Genomic DNA, 10,000 nt, shown 5'->3' with positions numbered 1-10,000 from the left:
AATACAATAACAAAGAGCAGAGTGACATCACTCCATTAACCCTAGAGAGAGAGAGTCATAAGAAACTAGTTTGCTTTGATATTTATCTGATTATTGTGAACAAACGAGAATGAATGGAAATTCCAAATTGACTTTTAAAGCCAGCAGGAGTTCCGTGATGAACGCCTAAAAATAGCATGACCGAGTGGAATGACATTATCACGTTTGCATAGAAACAAAGACAATGAAATGAATATATCATTTAAAAGAAATACTAACAAAAAATATTTTTAAAAACAAAACAAAACAAAAAAAAAACAAAAAAAAAAACACAAACAAACTAAAATGAGAAGAAAAAAAAAAAAGGAAGAAAACAAAACAAAACCCAAACAACCAAATGTACAAAGACGTTAATCAAAAAATCTAACAACTGCCTCGGACAACTACAATGATAAAAGAGCGATACCACTATCTATTGTCCATAACGCATACTCAACTCCTCACTTTGAGGGAAACTAAGACCCCTGCATTCGTGGATTGATTATCGCATTTGAAAAGACAACTAATGAATACATGTTGGTTGTGCTTAATTAATGTATTAATAATTCTATACGAAATAATTGCTCAAAATATCCATTGACTTTAAATAAAAACGATTGAAATTGATAATATGTAACACAGAGCGTTGCGTGTGATGTTCTTCCGGTGACAGAGTGCAATCAGTTGATCCGCCCACGAGTAATAGGCTTCAATAGTCGTGACGTCACTTCCCTCGTTATGACGCACAGTTAATAACTGGTTCTAAACTATCGGAACAATGGCGGACGCCCTTATGAAATACTTTTCTGACGAGCATAAAAGTGTATCCAGAGGAGAAATCTGATCATATTTTGACTTTTATACATTCTGATCACATGACGTGTGAAAAAGTTCTATCCAGCATGAAGAATAAAAAGTACCGATTTTCTTTGTTTAGAACCAGGCTGCCAGTTGCTAGGCTTATAAAAAATAATTGGGAAAAAGGCAAAAGATCATAAATAATAACAACAACATAAAATCAACAAGACAAAAAGCTTCAAATCCACAATCCAATTCAACACAATGCGTTCAGTAAAATGTTAAACGAAGGGAAAATGATTGAGTGGTGAAAACGTAATCATTTGGGATACTTTTTATACTTCAACAATATTCTTCTATGAATGTCTGCACTGCTGCTGCTACATTAACTACAACAACCACCACTATTAATACGACAACAACTACTACTACTACTACTTCTACTACTGCTACTACTACTACTACTACTACTACTACTACTACTACTACTACTACTACTACTACTACTACTACTACTTACGACTATACTACTATACTACACTTACTACTACTACTACTACTACTACTACTACTACTACTACTACTATTACTACTACTACTACTACTACTACTACTACTACTACTACTACTACTACTACTACTACTACTACTACTACTACTACTACAAGAACTTCTACTACTGACATTACAACAACAACAGCAACAACAACAACAACAACAACAACAACTACTACTACTACTACTACTACTACTACTACTACTACTACTACTACTACTACTACTACTAGTACTACTACTGATGCCGGTGGTGATGATAATAACTATGTATTTACGATTAGCATCTGTATATTATACTGTACTATAAAAATCTATTTAAAAATAATTTCCAGCTGGATTTTTGGCTATGGGTGTTTGTCAAAAGATGAAATAACAAGTTGCGTGAGAAGAAGACTCTGGAGTCACCAATCAATGTCTTTTGAGCGTGTTTATTTAGGGGTCTAGACGGCACCATGATTACAGCCAAACAGCAGGTGGGGGCCTGAAAAACGGTATAGTCTTTCCTGTTTTTCATCAGTTATTCGATAACTCAGAAGATACACTTTTCTTTGGTAAACTGCATGAATTGTGATGGAACAATAATTTACTTCGAATTTTAACATATACTTACCTTTACTATAAATACTGCAATTATAATTGTTTTATGTTCACATTGATCTTACATATTTTCTTCTACTCTTTGAGTCATCTATTTGCACTACTATCACTACTCGACTCCGATGTATAATTACACTCACCCATCCTCTCTCTCTCTCTCTCTCTCTCTCTCTCTCTCTCTCTCTCTCATCATTTATATATATATATATATATATATATATATATATATATATATATATATATATATATATATATATATTTATTTATCATCTTCAAGTTTTATGCCTGTACATTAATCTGAGGCTTCAAAATATGTCACACCAATTGTCTCCTCCATGGTGTCTCTTCTTTTATGATCAATGCTGTGAATTCTTACAGTTGTTTTAAAGTCTGTCATCTTCTTAACCATTTCCACTTAATTTAACACTCATCATTAAGAATTCATCATTTCAGAATAGTATAAATTACCTCATTTTATGCAATTGACTACATTTTATATTTAGTATAGTCTACGTATCAATCAACAGAGATTGGCGACTTAATCAGGTCATCAATATGGTAGGTAAACAACATTCATAAAGGCATATGGCAGATGACCTGTTGGAATATTCCACCCAGGATAGTAAGTAAGGGGTGGGGGTGGGAGATACCAGTCAGACGTGATTCTGTCGTTCCAATGTACCCGATTTTAGATTGATTCTTGCGATTCATATAATAAAACAATGCAATCAAAATAAAGGCAAAACTTTAAGTAATGTTGTTATGAAACAAGTGTAAACAATGATGATGATATCACCCTACTTACATATTGACCAGGGTATGGATTTTGAGACCAAAAGCTGAACAATTTTACAACAGTTACTTCCAAGAAAATCAAGGGACTTCATAATATATACTCAAGTTTTTATACGGGATAATAATTGGTGAGCAGAATAATTATTAATAATTACTTTCTAAAACACCAAAATGTGAATTGGTTATGGGTAGAATAGGAATCAGAATTGCAATATTGGTCGAGTAGGATTATGTATTCACTCGGGAGGCCGAAAAGCCGAGGACTCAGGCCCCATTTCAGCTTTTTTCTTTATCATATGCTAATCACACCCAGCAATCAAACGACAGGTCATGGGAGGTAAAGACAAAGCCCTAATTCAGATTGAAAGTGCGTGAAAGGGTAAGACCCATGGGAAAACCTTTCCAAACTTGGCTGCGGACAGCATCTGGGAAAAAGACAGCTCTACAGTCCAATCACAATTTTATGCTTTCAGGTCAGAGAAGGAAGGTAAGTGCAGTACAAAACAACTTTTCATATGTTGGCAAGAAAATTTGACTTTATAAAACTTTTGAATAATTTAAAAGAAGTCTTGGTTTTAAATTAACTGCAATACACTGGAAAAACATGTATTTAAAATTTTGGCCAGAAAAAACTCGTCTTTTGAATATGAGTCGATTTAAATGACCCCCCCCCATCTTGGCAAAAACTCTCAAACCTGGGACTTTGCAAAGTTCCAGGTTTGAGAGCTTTTGCCCAGATGAGGGTAATTTAAATCGGCCGATATTTAAACGACGAGTTCTCTGGCCTAATTTTTAAATATAAGTTTTTTCCAAAGTACGGCAGTTGACTGGTTCAGTTGAGTGTCATTCTAATCTAACGGTAGAGGAAGTCATTTTTCTGGACTTGTTATAGGAATACGTTTTGTCAGTTTAATCAGAGCTGACAACTTGGTGAGGGTGAAGAAATCAACAAACAAATATTCCCGGAAACGTGATTCGAAAATAAATCAATACTTTTCAAAACCCATTGCTCATTTTGTAAGAGAAACATGTTCGGGTTTCATTCACTGGGATTAGTGCAAATGAAATGCAGGCTTTCTCCCTCACTAAAAATATCATTTCTTTCTCTTAAAATTTCACAAGGCAGTGATCACTTAGCCTCCTATCAAATGTATTAGCCCAAAATATTTTTTGTTTATTTGTGAATCGAAAAGCGTTGAAAATCTCTACGACGACGAAGTTTAGCGGGGATGGGTTTATGCTATCAAAAAGGCAAATTCAAATGATTGTTTTGATAATGGTAATTTTACAAATCACTCCTAGATATGTCTAAATGTCGTTAATATTTCGCCCCAACATTTTATACCTTGAAAAATGTAAATTGTAATTGTGATACCGTAAAACAATGTCATTGATTTCTAGTGGCTCTTTATCTTCTTTGTAAAAAACAAAAAACAAAAACAAAAACCCAATCGCCCTTTCACTTGCGAATCAAGTAAAGGTACAAGATATGACCTCTCATGAATAAGCAAAAATATAAAAGAATACTTTAGATGCATTTTCAGAAGAAAAAAAAGCAATCCTTTCAGCTATTTATTATCGGGAAAGCAGATTAAAGAAACCTTCATACCACTCCATAAATCACTAGTAGGTACCCATCTTGACTATGCTAGCTCTGGTCACTACATTAAGATGAAACACACTGAAATGATAGCGGGGAGTAGAAAGAAGAACTACAAAACAAATTCCTGGTATGAAGCTTTTGTCCAACGACGAGAGATAATTGAAACTGAAATTACCATTGCCGAGTTAAACGAGAGTCCGGGATTATGTGATAGAGGTATACAAAATATTAAGTGGGACTTGCGACAGGGAGGGGCATTTTGTGAAAATGCTCTCTAAAATAATCTACCCAGATATAATACAAAGGAGAACAGTAGGAAGCTTTGTCCACAAAGGAAAGGATAGATTTTAGAAAGTATGATGTCAATGTGCGGGCTATTCAGCTGTGGAATGGTTTGCCTGATGAAATCGTATGCGCAAAAAGTTTGAATGCGTTTAAAAATAGAGTTGAAAATACTGGAAGTAGCAAGAAATAATGTTATATGACTACAAATATATTAATAAATAAACACTGGACTTATGAACACAATGCCCGATAAAAAACAATAACTATAGTCTAGCGAAGAGGATCTATAAGAACATGAGCTCGAAATCATCACTAAGGGAAGAGCACAGGAAAACAATGACAGAGTCACCTTGCGATTTTCGATGAACACACACACACACACACACACACACACACACACACACACACACACATATATATATATATATATATATATATATATATATATATATATATATATATATATTTAATTTATCTTTCAGAGATTGTTTATCAATTAGCATTTTAAGATAATAGAATGTATCTATAATTTTAAAACATTAATTAAGAAAAAAATGTTCAATCTTCAAATTTTGGAATTAACTGTAGCAAATGAATTTTTCAAAAAACTAAAATGTGACTGTTTTTTTCCTCTCTCTACTCTTTAAGAATTGCTAAGTAAGTAAGTAAGCAAGCAAGTAAGTAAGTAAGTATGTAAGTAAGTAGGTAAGTAAGTAAGTAGGTAATATCTTTAATGATAAGCAAAGAAAGCCAATAAAAAAGAAAACAAAACAGAACCCCCCCCCCCACAAAACAACAAACAAACAGATAAACAAAACTCCAAACGAACTGAAAACAACAACAAAACATGTAAAAGAACAATCAAACAATACCAAAAAAAGCCCCCAACAAAAAACAAAACAAAAACAACAAAACTAAACAAAAAAAAAACACAAAAAACAATTATTAAACTACGAATAAAATAGACAATAAATAAAGGCCCTTAATTAGTGAGTTAAATCAAATCAACACTAAATTTGTAAAAAATCTACAATCCCCCCTCTCTCTCTCTCTCTCTCTCTCTCTCTCTCTCTCTCTCTCTCTCTCTCTCTCTCTCTCTCTCGCTCTCTCCCCAATTATAGAGTCCCATTGCTTTGGATTATTGCTTCATAGGGGTTTGTTATTTTCTCAATTGACCTTTAAAGTCCAGAACAGAACGTTTTAAAATTCATTTGTACCCTCTACCTCGAGAAGACTTTTTCGACGTGGATGGAGATCAAGACAGTGTCGATGGGTGAACAGTGGGTGTGAATATATTATACGAAATTATAGAGAATAAAGAGGTACGAAATTAGGGTGATACGAGAGAAGAAGAACGTTTGTTTGTTTGTGTGTGTGTGTGTGTGTGTGTGTGTGTGTGTATGTGTGTGTGTGTGTTTGTGTATGTGAAGAGTGAGTGAGTGAAACAGAGATAGAGAGATAGCTAGCTAGCTAGATAGATAGATAGAGAGAGAGAGAGAGAGAGAGAGAGAGAGAGAGAGAGAGAGAGAGAGAGAGAGAGAGAGAGAATTTGGGAGATATGGGATATTTTTTAATGTGTCTAGTTTTGTTAAGCTTTTCGTTGGTTTACTTCTATGCATTGTATTTCCTTTTTATTTATTTGCTTAATTGTTTTCAGAAATTCATTAGTCTATGGCAATATCCAATCTAAATTTCCAGAAGTGGATAAATAAAGTTCATCTTATCTTATCTTATCTTATCTCTTAAAATAACTGACCTTGCCCGATCACCATTTTGCCGTGCCTAATTCTTTATAATTATGATGTATAATCCTATCCCAAACCCTCGGGGTCTCTCCAAAAAGAACTTGAGTGAATTCGGGAAATATCAACATAAAATGCCATTTCCGATAATAGATGTATCCTCTGTGTTGGCAAATAAGGGATTGTATGTCTTAGAGGATAGACGGTCGAGGGGTTTGTAGATAACCATGTAAGAAACAAACAAAACAACAACAAAAAAAAACCCAAACAAAACAAAGCACGGTAATTTGTAGAAACGCGGGGAAAACCATTCACAGGAAGTTCAACATTTTATCATCCCATTATTGGAAGAAATAAAAAGGAGAAAAATAAATACGGCAGCGGAAAAAATCCCAAAAACCCAAACAGATATGACAAAATCTAAATGTGGACAAATAAATGGGGGTAAAAAAAAATAAAAACCTCAATCCCTTACATAAAAAAACAAAACAAATCCACACGTGTAGGCAGTCAGGTGACAACCGTTACATCCCGAGACTTGACATTTATTTACAAGAATGCAAACCCGAAGTGATTCCGATCCACTGACAATTACAGAATCCTGCCATCGGCCACCCTTTTGCACTAGAGTGATTTCAACGGCTTCGGCTTATTTACATTACGCTGCCTGAGAGTCCCTTTGGAATTCCCTGAGCGCCAACAACCTCGCTTGGCCAGACAGTGATTTTAATTATTAGAATTTGGTAAGGGAAATGGAAACCAGAAGACTTTAAATAGTTGTCAAATATTTATACCCGCCATACCGAGACAAAACATATATTTATTTTCCATATTGATCACAAAACATTTGCTTCCAATGTCGCTCGATTGAAATGACCTGCACCTTGACAAAAAGATTCAATCTTAGGACTTTTTTGAAGTTTCAGTTATGAGACTTTTTGAAAAGTTGAGGGTAATTTTACTCACCCGAAGTGAAAATTTTTTGTCCCCCCCCCCCTGTAGTGAGATATTTCAATCGCCTCAACTTTCCCAACCTCAACTCTGCCAGGATTGTAAATAATCTCAATACATCTACTCTCACGCATCGCCAAGTGTGAATCGTTATCGCCCTTGGCACAATTAAAAAGGGCCATGTGTTATGGCAACTGCATTGAGACTGCTTCAATTCTCAACTAGGTGCGAACATGTGCGAGATCGTCAATGGTAACGGGCACATAACTACCTAATTATAAATTCACCAGAGTACAGACGCTACATTCTGACACCCAGAACACGATTGGTCTACAGAAAACAATCAATAGTAAATCAGGCATGCCTAAATCCTGGAATATTGTTGGCTCCTTGTGATTCTCCAACTCCCGAGAGAAACTGATAAATTAGGACAGTGGAGAAATACGCCCTCTCTCTCCCTTTTTATCTACTTAGAGCTCACTGCTCATAGGAAACTCGAGAATTCTACTAGCGAGAACATGTGTGAAAATGGGTCAGTAATATATTTACGTTGTGTTACCATTAATTAATGCCAATACGCTTCAACAGTCGTGACGGCACTTCCCCCGTAATGACACAGAATAACTTAGTAACTGGCTCTAAACTATCAGAACGATGGCGGACGCCCTTAGGAAATATTTCTCCGAAGGGCATAACAGTGTATCCAGAGGAGAAAAACATAAATATGATCATGTTTTGACTTTTATACATCACATGACATATGAACAGTTCTAGCCAGCTTTTTTCTTTGTTTAGAACCACGCTGCTCACCGTTGCTGGGCGACGTGACGTCAGACTATTGAATCCAATTAAACTAATTAGTAGGAGTGATAATTAATATTGTGTTTTCGCCTGACCGTAAGTAGACACAACCAAAAATAACAAATCAATAACTCATGCTATTAACAGTAATTGATAACTCATGTTATTATAAAAATATTCATTCACTATCTTTATATATGTATTTATATCTGTATATAATGTTGTATATAATATGCATGCCTTCCAAATGAATGAATTACCTTGCGAGAACTACATTTACCAATGTGCTATCGCAAATACACGATAGTTCTATTCAGTATTTATATACATTGATTATTATGTTCTCATGATACATATCTTTCCCCATCCCACTAACTCGATGTGCCCCGTTAATTAAACTACTGATTAACACATATAAATAGTGGTGATGTCAAGGGTATTCATTGAAATCCCTCACGACCCCACTATTCACAGGATTATTAAAAATGTCCAACCGAGTCAAAGATTTGCTCCTTATTTTCACAGATCGGTTATCAATGAAATCTGCAGCGGTTAATTACCACAACCACATCGGGGTACGGACGGAACCGACATCCTGTGACTGAACAAACGGAACGGCCAACCATGCAACAGACCACCTACTAACTATCCAGAACTTGGCTACAAAATGAGACGGAGTGGAACCTTGCAAGCGATCGACTGAAGCTACTGTCATATATAACGGAAAAACCTTCGCGCCGCCCAGACGCCTTGAAGATAAGTCATTCAATAACAAAATTAATAGTTTGTGATACGGGATGAAGATTAATTACTCAAGTATAAAATTTAATGAATTAAACCGGTACTAGTATTCTTTGGCTAATTATGTGTTAACTTGTTATTGTATGAGACAATTCTGTTGATTTATATTAAAATACTTTTTCTTTAACGGGGATAATTACTTACCTTCTGAACCTACCTATCCCTATACAATATGCTAATACTCTACCACTACTTCTATGACCTATTTCTTTAAACCTAAAACATCTCTTACTATCAGTCAAGTGTCAGGAGCTTTACCCGACAATAAAAGGGAAAAATAAAAGCGGGATCAGACACTAATCTATGGGGAAACTACTTGACTCCTATCTGTCTACTCCTGCTTGCCACCCTCCTACATAGACGTGACACCCCCCCTCCTCCCCCCTCAAATGCATGTTTTATCAGATTTCGGCAGATGCCTAGGTGATCCATCGCCTCAAAACGGTATTATGTTGACTTTTATTAAGTTTGCATGTTTTATTGAGTAGAATAAGTATTGCTTTTAAATGCGAACAAAAAAAAGAAACAAAAACAAATCAAAAACAAAAAACAAAACAAAAACAAAACAGCAACAACAATTAAAAGAAAACAACAACCCCCTCCCAAAAAACAAAAACAAAAAAAAAACAAACTAAAAAACAACAACAACAAAAAACAACAACAACAAAAAAAAAGCAAACAAAACAAAAAAAAAAAACCAACAAAACAAAACAATCAAACATTAATTTATATTTTTGATAATTTTTCATTTAATCAAATGACATTTGGGAATTGTTTTTCTTATCCGACAAAACACTTAACGGTTTCAAAAACATTGACCAAAGGACAATAATAATAATAATACGCATTATTCTGTGGCTTTACTCAATGCTCATTATAAATTCTTCTCTCTCCCGCTCCACTTCACAAACATCCAAAACCCTAAGAAATGGATCTTAGATTCAACGTGATCTTTTAAGCTTCGAACAGCGGAAATGAATTTCTTCGAGTCGTAACTTTTTGGTGACAACGATCACATAATGTCATGGTAGGAGATTAGGGTCAAATAACA

The 10,000-nt window shown here is 34.8% G+C and overlaps 1 protein-coding gene and 1 long non-coding RNA gene across 2 annotated transcripts in view; one reads left to right on the top strand and one right to left on the bottom strand.

Moving 5' to 3' along the window:
• LOC144962757 (uncharacterized) overlaps positions 1-9,001 on the top strand; it is a 25,214-nt gene extending 16,213 nt beyond the window's left edge. The window contains exons 2-3 of the long non-coding RNA XR_013643523.1: positions 1,707-1,847; positions 8,674-9,001. This is a non-coding gene — a long non-coding RNA (uncharacterized LOC144962757). The remainder of the gene's footprint in view (positions 1-1,706; positions 1,848-8,673) is intronic.
• The window catches only part of LOC144962756 (pyrokinin-1 receptor-like), a 71,964-nt gene that overhangs the window by 17,163 nt on the left and 44,801 nt on the right, over positions 1-10,000 (bottom strand). The gene's annotated exons all lie outside the window — the stretch shown is intronic.

The sequence above is a fragment of the Berghia stephanieae genome, chromosome 1, assembly GCF_034508935.2.
Source record: "Berghia stephanieae isolate SIO BIC M18660-M18661 chromosome 1, UCSD_Bste_1.3, whole genome shotgun sequence".
Taxonomy (NCBI): domain Eukaryota; kingdom Metazoa; phylum Mollusca; class Gastropoda; order Nudibranchia; family Aeolidiidae; genus Berghia; species Berghia stephanieae.
Note: the sequence above shows the minus strand (reverse complement) of the source record. Positions and strands in the feature narration are given on the sequence as shown.